Below are 15,033 nucleotides of genomic sequence, written 5' to 3' on the forward strand. Positions count from 1 at the left end.
GAGTTTGGGGATTTAAAAAAAAAGTTAAAGAAAGAACAAAAACACTTCCTTTTAAAAACACAGTTAGTCTCAGATTTTTATTTTTTTAAATACCTCTAAATTTCAACATCTATATGTTCTCAATATCACTGGATGGCTTTATTGACTAATATTTCTTGCATCTATAGAAAACTTGGGAGGTATATTTTAATAGTTGAAAGTCCTCTGTAAATACCATTGGCTAGTGTGATGGGTCATTACTTAATCAGAAAGAAATGGACAAAATTCAGAGATTTGCTGTAAACCAGCAACTGAATAAATAATGGTTACAGAACCCTCAACTTCTGCGTTACAAATTAAAAATCAACACATTTCAAAAGGTTTTAAAGTGGTGATATGATGTTTTAAATTAGCTAATATATTTTGAGTTCAATGATTCTCTGTTTCTTACTTAACTATCAGTGTTATCAATTACAGAAGAAAACTTAGATTTGGGGATAGTACTATAGTTAGTAGAGATAGTACTATCTATACTATCAGTTACAGAAGGAAACTTAGGGGCCTAATTCTGCTCTTAATCACCCATTGAAGAGAAGGGGGGAGGGCTCACAGGTGTAAAAGAAAGCTAATGTGACCAGTTTTTATTGATGGTGATTGTTGCCAACAAAAGGTTCAAATATTTACTACAGAAATTTGACTGAAAGTCTCACCAAGAAGAGGCTTTCTGAGGTATGCAGTCTTGTTTCCAATAAGTATAGAAATACCACAAGAACAACCTTTGATTATGGTTCTGGTCAGTTCTTTTTGTATCTCTTACTTCACTTATCCCTAGTTATACCAGCATTATTTTTGCAGATCTTTACTAGGAATGGGTATGTTTGTATTAATATATTTATAACTTCCTATTTTTCTCCCTCCATTTGAAGAGCAGTGTCAAGCTTTGTTCAATATGCAGACAAGATACAGTGGAAGAGGAAAATGTACAAATTATTTCATTAAAGGTACAGATAAGGAATTCTGGAAATCAGTTCTGTCTTTAAAAATAGGAGCAAAGAATTAGATGGAGATGTGAAGGGGGGGAAGTATTATCAGAGATTAAAAAATACTTTATCTGAAAAGCTGTCAAAATATCAAAATATTGCACCTGGTTCTGCACTTATACTGATTTAGCTCACAAGTAACTCTAGCGGTGCCACCCTGCTTTGAAACGAATGTATATGAAAGGAGACTAAGACCCCATTATATCTTGAAAAAGCAATAAATTCACCATTACAAAGTCAGATATTTATCTCCTTTTATGATTTCCACCAACATATAATGTGAATTCCTCAGATATGTGTTTGTGAGAATAAATTAATTAATGTTTAGAAGGCAAAGACATATTTTATCCCAGTTTTACAGATAGCGAATGATGCAGAACTTACTGACACAAGGTACTACCAGAAGTTTGTGGTAGCACTGGGAATTGAAGTCAGATTCAATAAATGCATGAATCTGACCTTTTTCTTATGGTTTTTGTATTATTGTTGAACACAATAACTAACACGAGAGAAAAAAAGTGTCAAGTGAATTACACAAGGTTCTACAGGAATAACATAAAATGTCAATGCTTTTCTACATATTATAGAGTGCAAGACTAGGTCTGGGTGTTGTTTTTCTTTGTGGGTATCTGTGCTTTGTGCCATCTGAAGTGGTATGTAGAAAGACTTAAATAGGCATTATCCAACCGTTTCTTGTAAGAGCAATATGCAATAGTTCCAAATACATTTTAGTCAATAAAAACAAGAACACAGCACTTTTCTACATGCATAAACTGCTTATCCCTTCATTTTATACTCAGTAGCAAATCTGTGGATCTCAGAGGGAAGTTGAATATCTCTCAACCTTAACTGGGTGTTGTGACTATGAATCACATCCCATATAGTTTCCTGCATTGGATGGATGGAGGACTGGTATTTCTGATTATTTTTGAGTCACTACCCAAGCTTTTTCTCTTTGGTAGATTCTTCATCACCATCAGAACCTGTTGTGTGTGCAGTAGACTGCATAGCCTGCTCTTAACTTTTGGCTGGTGTATTCTGCCTTCAGAATGTTAAATTTTTATTCTTTCTAATACTATACACAGTTCAAAACTTTGTTAGGGCTACTGTATACAAACTTTCCATGCTTGTCTCTAGCCGAACCACCTCACTTTTTAAAGCCTTTTTTTTCATTTTCATTCTTTATTGCCTTCTCCAGCTGACTGCATATTGCCACTACTTTTAGTTGTATTCTGTTGAAATTGGACTGAAGGACTTTGCTGTATGATTTTTCTGGCTGCTGCCTGGTAAATGTAAATGTTCTCCCTTTATGCAGCTGTAGGCTCCTGTTAAGTCTTTCACTGTGCCATTTAAGACAAGGAGAGAGATTTCACCCTGCAACCTAAATAGAAGAAGAAAACACTTTAAATAACTGTGTGGCCAACTTACATTTTTTAAAGTTAATTTTCTATAATTGACACAATCTCTCAATATGGATCATCAACTTATTAGAATCATTCTGCAAAAGACCCAGTGTGTGCTTTCAAATGAGTCTGTTCATTAACAAGCAGTGCACATTTATTTTATGTTGTTTGGGTGGTAGTGACATAAAAACATAACATATTACACTTTTGATGATTTTTTAAAATAACCTAATATGGATATCAGTCCTGCAACTTGCTCATTGCTTTCAACTCCTATTTGTTTGGGAGACAGAGAAAAGGGCTATGAAAGCCTGCACTAATTTTAGTGGCATGTTGAGGTCAAGACAATTAAAAAAGAAAAGAGTAAACACCTGTTATAAATGTTGGTTAGTATAATCACATCTCAAAGATTCCCCTGCCTCTGCTTGATTAATGGAATATGAGATCTATGTACTTGGCTTTTGTATGAGAAGACCGGAGCTGAGCTTCCTGCTCAGGTGACAACTGAAAATGAATTTGGAAGCTTTAATATTAGTGACTGTTTCTTTCCTATAAAAAGTTCTGCTCTTTAGCACCTCCTCTTTTCTGTTGTTTGCTTCTGTCTCTCCCTACATTTGTGTCATTGTCAATATTTTTTTATACCTTCCTCAGCTAAGCTAAACATCCACCACTGTCTCTATCAAGAACTGGGCAATGAATCTTATAATAGTACTGTTGTTGCTGATTGTATTGGAGAGCTTACAAATATATCTCCCCTAACTATGATTAAATATAACCAGTGCACAATTCAATATTATTAATTATATAAAATATATAATTGTAGGATGAAAAGGCATTATATAAACATAACCTGAAAGACAGTAGCTAAATATATCAAATGAACATACCCAGTACCATGTAATCTACATGGCATATACACGCTGCATCACCCACTACTGAAATGTAAACACATCTGGGCTGAAATAGTAGAATGGCTTAATATCAAGCACCATTATTAAGAACACAGATTCTAAAGAAATTGCTGGGGGTCGGAGAGTGGCTGTGGGAGGAATCTAAACACCGGAGATGGAATTTGAGCAGGATACTGGATACATCTCTTACAAAAAATGGATGAGCTCTTTAGTAGCTACAAGTGGTTAAGAACTATTTTATTTTACCTGAAAGGTGAGCATTAATTATTTACCAAATTAGTTCTGAATATTACAAAACCTTGTCATCAGCATTTTGCCACTTATTAACCAAAACTGTCTCACCTAATTACACCAAATAGAAGCTGAAAAAATAACTTTATGTATAATAAAAACTAAGACTTTATAGAGGGGAGACAATTGCCAGCTAGCTCACAAGCAAAGGAATTTCTCAAACTATCACAAGCTCCACATTTTCCACTTGCCTGCTAATGGTTAGAAATGAATAGCAGATCTTAACATTCCCATATATTTAATTCCCCAGAGTGTTCATAGGGTGGAAAAATAACCATTTAAATAGCTGTTCATGTACAGTTTGTTTATATTTAATTTTCCAATTGAATTTGATTGACTTTGTTTTTCACATCTTGAGAAACCTTTTTTTCCAAAAGTAGGTGAACTATATATACTTAAACCTGTTAAAACATGGATGTGAATTATTTCACCCTATTAACATTTAAATATGAGTAGTGCACTGAAATTACTGTCATACTTTACAGTAATAGTATCACTACAGATATCATTGACAGTAGATGAATTATACAATAAGTTGTGGTGGCAAATTTTCCTTGAAAGGTATTAATTTGAGCATACTCTTTTATGTGATTCCTGCCCTGCCTAGTAAAGCCAATGAAGTTGATTCTTCAGCTGTGTGGAGAATAGGTAATGTAACTTAGATAGCAGTCTGCTAACCAATTACTTATGATAGCATTTGGCCAGTCACTAATTAGTTGTAGCAGGAAATGGGTGACGGGGATGGATCACTTGATGATTACCTGTTCTGTTCATTCCCTCTGAAGCACTTGGCATTGACCACTGTCGGAAGATAGGATACTTAGCTAGATGGGCTAGATGGACCATTGATGTGACCCACTATGGCTGTTCTTATGCTCTTTTGTTGTATTGTATATAGACAGATTTTTTATTCTGTTTTAAAAGCAAGAGATGGGGGAAACCATTTGTGATTCTCTAAACAGTAAGGAGGAAGAAAAGGAGTCAGTGATTTTTGCTGACTCCTGGCCAGACCTCATCACTTATGACTTGGTGCATTGATTTGAGACAATCAGCATTAAGATTGCTGATTGGGAAATAGAAAACAGCATTGTAGTCATACATGAAAAACAAAACAGTAATAAAAAGGGAAATCCCTCTATGGGCAGGACTGCCAAAGTCATAACTCATTTTATTTATCTTTTTATAACCAGGTAAGAAAGAAAGCCAAAGACTACTTTAAGTTCTCTAGAGATTTTGCCTTGTGGCCCTAATTTACCTGGGAAAGTTAACTACTATGACAATGGGCACAAAGAAAGACTATAGAGAGAGTCAATGAATGACTCAGCAATCTGTCACTTCCCCCTTTACCATGCACACACACACAACCAAGAATGAATATTGAGTATAAAATGTCATGGCTTTGTTTTATTTTGTATGATAGGGTTAGACCGGATGGCTACTGGAGAGTGCTAGAAGGCCAATATATCAGACCCAGGATCAGTAAGTCTCTTTTCACCTGGTAGTTGAGCAGGGGTTATTCCCAGTTAATTAATACACCTGGAGCCAATCATGGCCCCGACCAGGACTTGTTAAAAAGCCTCCCCTCCAGAGAAAGGGTGTGGCTAGAGTTGAGAGTGAGATGAGCTACCATAGTGTGTGAGAGCAGGCAAGATGCTGTTAACAGCCAGGAGGGTTTAGGAGAAAGAGCAGAATGCTGGCAGAAGAGAACCCTATAGGTACAAAGACAGAGGGAGGGAAAAACCCTGCCTGAAGAAGGCAAAGGACCTTTTCCAGGCCTGGATGCCTAAGGGAAGAGACCCTGCCAGAAGGGAAAGATTGAACTGGACATTTTGTTTGGTCACTACCATGCCCAGTGGGGCTGTCAGAGTCAAGAGCATTGCCTGGCAAGGAGGGCCAGGAAGGACCCCTGTCAGAGCAGGGTATGGATATTAAGTCAAGGGGCACGGGGAAGTAACCCAGGGAAGCTAGCAGCTTTCCTGAAGCCACAGTGCAAGGCTGCTAGTTGTAGGGTCCCTGGGTTGGGGCAAGGAATCAAGAGTGGGACCAGGCTCCCCCTCCCCTACCGGCCTTCACTGGAGGGGCAAGAGCTCCAGCGAAGAGGGAAGGGCCTGTGAGAACCAGAGACAGGACCAGGAGCCAGCAGGGAGCAGCCATCTTAGAGAGGCTGTATTACCCTTCGCCCTCCCCCCCACTAGAAGGTGGAAGGACACTAAAGGGTGAAACAGTTCCCTGACCTACCAGTAGAAGGAAGCGCCGGACCCACTAAGGTAGAGGAAGAGCTTTGTCTCGTTTGTCTAGTCTGACAGAACCCAAACTTAAGTTAATGAGCAAATTGTGGAAAAGACAACATTAAACTGAGAACAGCAACTGTTTTTTTCCCCCATATATCACAGTCACCCTTTTAAATTATAACCGGGCCTTTTAATTACCTGCAAAAATTCAAAGTGTGTCTAAATACCTGACAAACACATTAGCTACATCTAAAACATTGACAAGAGAATAGGCAAACAACTGTCAGGAGGACATCAGCAAGAAGGGCATGAAATAAGTGTCCTTGAACTTTATTTTTATTTGAAAATATTAATTGTCCTGTCTGAGTATACATATATCATAGATGATCTGGCCCTTATTCAAGGGAATGACGTGTCAATATCAATGTGTTACAGTATTTCTTTCCCCTTTACTCTTTTATTTAAAACTTTTTAATGAGTGCCACTGACTTCTCTGTAATCCATAAATCATAAGCTAAACAAAATGATCTAAGGCTGAATTCTGCCTTTGGATATGCACATATCATTCCCATGATGGTCAATGGAAGTTTTATATACATATCCATTGGCAGAATTTGGCTTTCAGTGTTTGAACAGACTATTGTGAAGTTCCCTGTGTTGCACCCTGATGCACTGTAGTGTACTATGCTAAACATATTGTGATGCTGCTTTGTTGTGTCACTTGCCCTGTTGTAGTCCAGAGGATTTTCCAGTGGTCTTTATCTAAAGAGGAAGAGAAGCAGGGTATGCAAAATATATACTGTAGGAGGTTTTCAAAATTGCTTGAAAGTTAATTCAGTAATCAGCATTTCACCTGCTGCACTGAATATGTGCTATTAAATATTAGAAGGTAGATTTTTCAGCATGGTGTATAGAGAATCATACTGACAACTCTCTTTGATAATGATTGGAATTCCATATTTAATTCTGCATGCCTTATTGATTATAAGATAGAAGCTGTATGGAACTTAAGTACAGCTAAAGCTGTCTACTACTCCAACTGTTGTTGTTTGTATTAATTTAAGAACAGCATTGTTTAGAAATAGGAAAGAGGTAAACATAGGGGGGTCTCCATTAAAAAACTCTTATCATTTCCCTAACATCCTGGTGATGATTGTCACCTGTGTCTTGCCTCATGGATTTGTCTAAGTGTGGAAAACTGTTCAATTAAAATTACTAGTGATGACATGTGGGTAATTTTAAAAATGATGATTTTCTATTATCAGTGGAGGCCCACATAACAAAACATTGCTTCAGTGTAATATGGACCATGTTATATTATTGTCACATCCACTGTAAAATGATTACAGTCTGTTGAACTATTGCTTTCTTTTTTAATATTTTCCCAGTATTGCTGGTAGAATATTTTTAGAATCCTCATGAATAAATACACAATTCAAAAGTATTTTAGTTTCTCCTTTAAAGGAGCCTGAAGATTATTGTATATGTAATTCCTGGAATTTTAATTATAATCGCACAACTCCTTTTTAACCATACTTAGTCATCTGACTAAAGACATCAGAATTATTTCTGTGATCCAGCAGCAAAATGCAACAACATATCTACTAGCTTTCTGGATGGAATATTAGTCTCCCGGTTAGTTGTTTTATAAATCTTAAGCTAACTTTTTTATATTAGAGGTGATGTACTAGAGAAATAAATAGGTTTGTGGCATTATTTTTCATGTATGTATAATTTGAGGCAAACTGGTATTTTGGTCAAAACATGGGCCGCATTCTGATTTTAGTAATAAATTTGGAGTGACTCAGAAATCAGAGTGAAGATTATACCAGTGTAACACAGCTGAGAATCTGACCAAATGTTTTCATCAACACACTCTTCCATAGTATAAAACTGTGTATCTCACTACTTCCTGTCTCATTGTTACTGTTACATTATACTGCTCAGTCTAAACATCTGTAAATAGAATATTAAAATATTCTTGGCCCTATTCTGCTTTCATTTACATCTATTGAGTTATATAACATATTTCTTGTGGTGGAGTCAGTCTTTCTGTCATAAGCACGAATACATGTTGGCTACCTGTGCCCTGTAGAATGCTTCACTGAGAATTAATGGCAGGGATACACCACTGGCACATTGCCAGAAATACATGATCTAATGTAATGTCTTGGATTTAATTTTAAGAGTTTGGAAAACTGCAGCCTGAATTGGAGGGGGAAACAAACAAAAAAAAAAGGTTTGCACTGTGAGCCCTTTATTTGTGTGTTGCCAAGAAACATTAATCTACATTTCAAAGTGTAAGTAAAATATTAGTTTTTGTAGCTACTGAATAAACATGTAATGTTTATGTTATCCAGAAATCAGCTTTATGTGTCACACATTGTTTTTAAAAGTAAAAGGAAGATGAATTCTAAAATGTGTGTAATCATTTCCTTTGTAAACAAAGGAAAGACAAATGGGAATGCAACATTTCCCTCATTTTCATTGGGAGGAAATATCTTCCTTTTTCCGGTTTAAAAAAAAAAGTTAATTTATTTTAAAACATTGTGCTAAAATCTGTGAAGTGAATAGACTGTTCAATATTTCTAGAGAGACAAGGTGGGGAAGGCAATATATATTTTTTGGACCAACTTCTGCTGGTGAGAGACAAACTTTCGAGCTACATAGAGCTCTTCTTCAATAGTTCTATCAGTCATATGGGGAAGGGAAAACTGAACTGGGTAAAATAAAAACAGCCCATGCTTAGAATCAGTGATAGAGGAGAATTTTGGGAGGTTTTGAGATGGTTGTGGATGCTTCTTATCCCAGTGACCATTCTTTGCCTCTGCAGGACCAAGTCCTCTTAGGATAGCTGTCACAGTAGATCCACATTAGCAATAGATCACTTCTTCAGCAGACACCCAAAGCGTGTCTTTTGACTCTTTTTCGGAGAATAGCTGTTCAGCCTGCCTCTCGTATTTCTAAACTTCAGTATGTTTTCTCATTTGCTTCTTCAGCAGCAACTAAACTGCTCACTCCTGCCAGTAGCAGCTAATCTCCTGGGAAAAAGAGAGGAAAGAAAGTCACAATGTCCAAGATGTCACAGTTCCATGGTGCTTTTTGAGATGTTACTTCAGGGGGATGGTTAAATGTTAATATGATCAGTAAGATCTACTTGTGGGGTTATTGAGTCCAGCACTATCAAGATAATTCATCCTCTCTGGCCAATCCTCATAGATAAAGGATATGCTGATCAGTTCTGGAAGGAAGTGAAGGCTGACTGGTTATTCCTGAAAGTAAATGAGAATCCATAGTAGATAGTTTGAGCAGTGTGCCTGCTACCAGCAGAAGTTGGCCCAGCAGTAGTGTGTGGTGGAGGATAATTGTGCTAGACTTCCCTCAAGAGGGCAACACAGGTGCATAAGGGGAAGCAGGAGTGTTTGGAAGGAGAAAGGTTGAGTGGAATGTCAATGTTGTGGATCCTGGTGGAAGTACTCAAAGATCCAGGCAATTAGATCAAATAAATGTTTTTCAGAACTGAAAATCTGAACATTTGTGGGATCATCTCCCAGTAGAATGAAGAAGCCTTTCTTTTCATAAGAAGAAAATAGGCATATAGTGGCTAGGTGATGACATTAAAGAGAGAACTTTCAACAATTGCCATGTAAATCAGATTATAAATCATTTTTATAATACCAGACAATGGCCATTGCATCTTTTGGAGCCTTATATACCCAACAGATGCTTTTATGTTGGTTTATAAAAATATTAATGGTCCTTAAATCCAATCTTCAAAGACAAGTTCATCCACAGAGGTACCCTTATTCTGCCTTAGTAGGGAGGGACAAGAGGATTCAGATATGGGATGTGTCCTAGTCTCATTCACCGGTCTGCCCTGATTAATCTGTCATTTTATTACAATAATCTTTCCTCTTTATTATCATAGAATCATAGAGTTGGAAGGGACCTCAGGAGGTCATCTAGTCCAACCTCCTGCTCAAAGCAGGACTAACCTCAACTAAATAACCCCCGTGAGGGTTTTGTCAAGCCACAGCTTAAAAACTCTAAAGATGGAGATTCCACCACCTCTCTAGGTAACCCATTCCAGTACTTCACCACCCTCCTAGTGGAAAACTTTTTCCTAATGTCCAACCTAAATCTCCCCCACTGCAATTTGAGACCATTTCTCCTTGTTCTGTCATCTGCCACCACTGAGAACAGCCTAGCTCCATCCTCCATGGAACCCCCTTTCAGGTAGTTAAAGGCTGCTATCAAATCTCCCCTCATTCTTCTCTTCTGCAGAGTAAACAAGCCTAGTTCCTTCAGCTTCTCCTCATAAGTCTTGTGCTCCAGCCCCCTAATCATTTTTGTTGCCTCTGCTGGACTCTCTCCAACTTGTCCACATCCTTTTTGTAGTGGAAGGCCCAAAACTGGACACACTACTCCAAATGAGGCCTCACCAATGCCGAATAGAGGGGAATAAACACTTCCCGCAATCTGCTGGCAATGCTCCTACTAATGCAGCCCAATATGTTATTAGCCTTCTTGGCAACTGGGGCACACTGCTGACTCATATCCAGCTTCTTATTTACTGTAACTCCCAGGTCCTTTTCTGCAGAACTACTGCCTACTTCATCGGTCCCCGGTCTGTAGCTGTGTATGGGATTCTTCCATCCAAAATGCAGGACTCTGCACTTGTCCTTGTTGAACCTCATCAGATTTCTTTTGGCCCAATCCTCCAGTTTGTTTAGGTCCTTCCGTATCCTATCCCCACCTTCCAGGGTATCTACCACTTCCCCTAGCTTAGTGTTATCTGCAAACTTGCTGAGGGTGAAATCTACCCCATCCTCTAGATCATTAATGAAAATGTTGAACAAAACCAGCCCCAGCACAGAGCCCTGGGGCACTCCGCTTGTGACCGCTGCCAGCTAGACATGGAGTCATTGATCAAGACCCATTGAGCCCTATGCTCTAGCCAGTTCTCTATCCATTTTATAGTCCATTCATCCAACCCATACTACTTTAACTTGCTGATAAGAATACTGTGAGAGACTGTATCAAAAGCTTTGCTAAAGTCAAGGTATGTCATTTCCACCGCTTTCCCCACATCCACAGAGCCAGTCACCTCTTTATAGAAAACAATCAGGTTATAGATAGATATGTTTGAGCTCATGAGCCTTATTGCTACCTAGCAGCCCCCCAACCATGAAACAAACAAAACATACTTCCAGGAGTATGGATGTGATCAATGAAACCTAACCCACCTTTCCATTTTAGAAGCCACAGACTATCAAGTGGCCTAGTTCTATAGTGCACAGTGTCCACCAAGCGAGTGGTCAACAGGGGATGAAATTTTAGTCTTTTCATCATACTGCTTTTAAACAAATCAAAACAAAATTAGGAGCTCGGTTTAGTTTCTCCTTAGAACTGAGATGAAAGTGGTGGTTAGACCACAAGCTGTTTAAATGTCACCTGGGGGCCTTGAGGCTGGCCTCTAAGGCCAGGGATCTTGGGGAAAAAAAGGAAGAAAGAAAAGGTAAATTATATACTAATAAATATATTCAAAATAGTAAGGAAAATATTGTATAATCCTTTCCATGTTGTTTGTCCATTCTTCTACTATGTAGTAGGATTTAGGACCTGATCCAAAACACATTGAATTCAATTCCAGATCAGTTTTTCCATTGACTTCAGTGGGCTTTGGGTCAGGCCCATATTGTATTTGAAACCCCCACAAAATGTTTTTAAATTTTTGCAATGGAATGTACATTAAGCATCCATAATGTAATAGCCATAATCCACCATAGGATCATTAGTAGCCCATTCATGCCTTTCTTTCATAGTGCATCTGAGGTGTACACGGATAGCCTACTAAGTGGATTCTTGATGTTTTTACTTGATTATACAGTCTCTATCAAAGCAAAATTCTCATTCAAGTCACTGGGAGTTTTGCCTGCATTTAAATAGCAGGACTGGGCCCTTAATATATGATGATTTGTTCTGATAGTCAACAGTAGCAATATTCAGTGTCGTAATCTATTACCCACCAATAACACAAAGATTAAAAACATCCAGTGCTTTGTGGACCAGGCTGTGAAATAAGCATTAAACAAAAAGTTTTTCTGTGGTAAACAAGGCTGTAATGTCTGAAGGGAGGTATATGAAAGGAGAATAGTCTTATAACAGGAGACATCAATTATGTGTATAACAAAAAGGAGGAGAAGGAATGATGAGTAACAGGGCCTTTTACTCTGCCTGGAATTTCTTATCTTCCAATAGCAGAAACTGAAAAATAAAATAAAACTTTAAAAATAAACTTCAAAATATTAAAATCCCTTAAAATTATAAAAATTACTGGAACAGTTAAGTCAAAATAATAAATATATAGAGAAAAGAAAAAAAGAAAAAAGTAAGAAATAATAAATTATATTATTTGCTTACTGTAGATGTGTTCTTTCTCTCTATCTGTGCACAAACATGGCTACTTTTTATGTAGGAATCAGAGTTCATAACATTCAGAAAAAAGACATCTTCATTTGGCAAGCTTCATTATTTGAATTCCTAAGATAGCTTAATAAGCATATTGCATTAAAGAACACCCTTCAGTAATTCCATATGAGTTTGTGGGTTATTAATGGCAATATCATTCCTGGAGCAATCATAAATATTTAGTTACCTATACAGAGTTTAATCAGCTAAAAATATAAATTATCCTGGGGTTCTTCGCTACATAGAAATATATGCATATCAACTATGTCATATTATTTCTATTAAACTGTTATATAAATTTTCTCCTTCACTGCTACCAAGCTGCTTGAGTTATGCTTTTAATTATTTTAATTAAGTCTCTCTATTATGGAATATAGTATTAATGACATTTGTAACTTAAGCTATTTCAATAATGTGATGGAACTGATTAGATGAATTGCACTGAAAATCTGCTATGTAAATAAATAATAGAACCCCTACAACTACAAATTGCATCTAATCCTTCTAATTACATTTTTCTAAGATTCTCTATGAAAGATTAAAAGTATTTTTATTATTGTTTATATTAAAATACTAGGTCACTCAACATTCACTTGGATTAACTGTATTTCACAAGAAAATATTTACTGTATAAACTAGCAATAGGCATTCAGTGGTGACATAAAGTTAATGTAGGGACTGATCCAAAGCCTCTTGAAATTAATGAAAATAATCATATTGCCTTCAATGGGTTTTCAGGTCAGATCTGTATAATTATTTTCTGGAAATCTGTATCAAAATTCCCATTTTCTACACTGAGAGCAGATTTGGGCCATTTTTCTGAATTACTGTATTTTGAAAAACCTCATATTAGAATTCTGACACATTCCTATGAATAATCTCAGACAGTGGTTTTCAGTCTGTGGTCCTCAGACCCTTGGAAGACCACAGACAATATTTAAGATTTCCAAAGGGGTCTGCACCTCCATTTGAAAGTTTTTAGGGGTCTGCAAATGAAAAAAAAAGGTTGAAAACCACTGATATAAGATCGGTGTTGGGCTCTGAAAAACTTAAAACTTAAAGTCCTGATTCAGACAGCTATATAAACATCTGTAACTTTGAGTACATGAAAGTATTCGTTTTTATTTCATTTGAATTACTAATGTTCTTAAAGTTACACATGTGATTAAGTACCTTGTTGAATCCAGGAACTCTTTGTTTTAGAAAACATAAGAAATGGATCCAAAGTCACAGCTCACATAACCAGTGTTTGTTTTTTCTAGATGACCAAATTCATTCAGACAAACAAAAACCCTATGGATTAAATCAGAGTTCTCTATGTGAGCTGTGGCAATGCATGATACTGGTGATTTATAATTCACAGGACATTTAGATTGTTCCATATGTAGTTTTTGTTTATTAGAAAAAATTAGTCTAAATTGAAACTCCTTTTCTTTCCTCCCTGGATTCTTCTTCTATGGGAAAAACACAGGTATCTTAATTTTTGAGAAACATAATATGAAATCCTTAAAATACTTAAATGATATATGTCAGCAAAATAGTAATGGCAATGCTTGAATAAGTCAGAGGACAAATGGGCCCTAGGGGGTTCTGAAATACCTGCTATCACAGGTACCACCTTTTACCTGCTGACACACCAGGCTGACACTTCACTAATGATTTTGTCAGCTTGGTTAGATTAACAGTATGATTGAATTAGTTCGTTCACCTATAATATGGAGAGCAAAGCAGAGTGAACTGTATAGAAGATTTTGCAGTGGAACTGAAGAATTTGTCCGAAATTAGATCCCAAAATATGTTTTTGCCAAATTAATGTTTTCTTATCAACTGTCACTTTGAAAATTAAGTGAAAAATTAGTAGAAAATTAGCAGGAAACATGTAATGCAGTCTGATGCGGGGGGAGGGATGGAGATCATGAGGGTAAGGTTAGGGTGCACAAGTAATGAGTGAGACAGTACAGCCAACTGTGTGGCAATGAACTATATATTTAAATTAACACAAAACGTCATTAGATTATTTTGAAAATCTAGTGGAGACAAAAAAATCAGTCATTTCAGCTGGCACTATATCAATATCTCTTCGACTTTGATGCACAATATTTGTAATAATTGTGTACAAGTCTTTTGTGTAAAATTTTCAGAATTCATTGAAATTTTCAAAACTTTTGAGTAGCTCTAGATTAGTGTGTGGCAATGTAGGTGTCAGGGAGGTCAGAGAAGAGGAGTTTCAAGATGGTAGATGAGGGAGGCCTGGACTGAAAAGGACAAATTTATATGGGGCTATAGACAGCCAGCATATATTAGCTCAATTCCAAGGCTTCTCTGATTTAAACAAAAACTGGACCAATGACTGGAAATCCTCAAGTTCAAAGGGGCACAAAGTTGTCTCAGCCCTCTCTGGATTCATGTCAAGTGATCATCAGCTAGTCCAGCGTATATGACCTACATGTTCAGTTTTGAACATGTTAAGAGTAAGTTGATTGTGGATGTCAGAGCCAGGCTGAGATTCAGGAGTAGAGACAGATTTGTGAATCATCTATATGCAGCTGGTAGTTGAAATTGTGTGAATAGAGCTCCTCTAGAGAGGGAGAGGATGTACAAAGAAAAGAGGATGATGCTAAAGATGGAGGCTTAGCCAACATGGATTGCATTTGTGTCACTTTCAAAGCTAAAACACTCTATAACCATTTACCTACCAATCCTCTGA

This window comes from Emydura macquarii, unplaced genomic scaffold (genome assembly GCF_026122565.2).
Source record: "Emydura macquarii macquarii isolate MOO-44397 ecotype Brisbane River unplaced genomic scaffold, CSIRO-AGI_Emac_v2 contig_3044, whole genome shotgun sequence".
NCBI lineage: Eukaryota > Metazoa > Chordata > Testudines > Chelidae > Emydura > Emydura macquarii.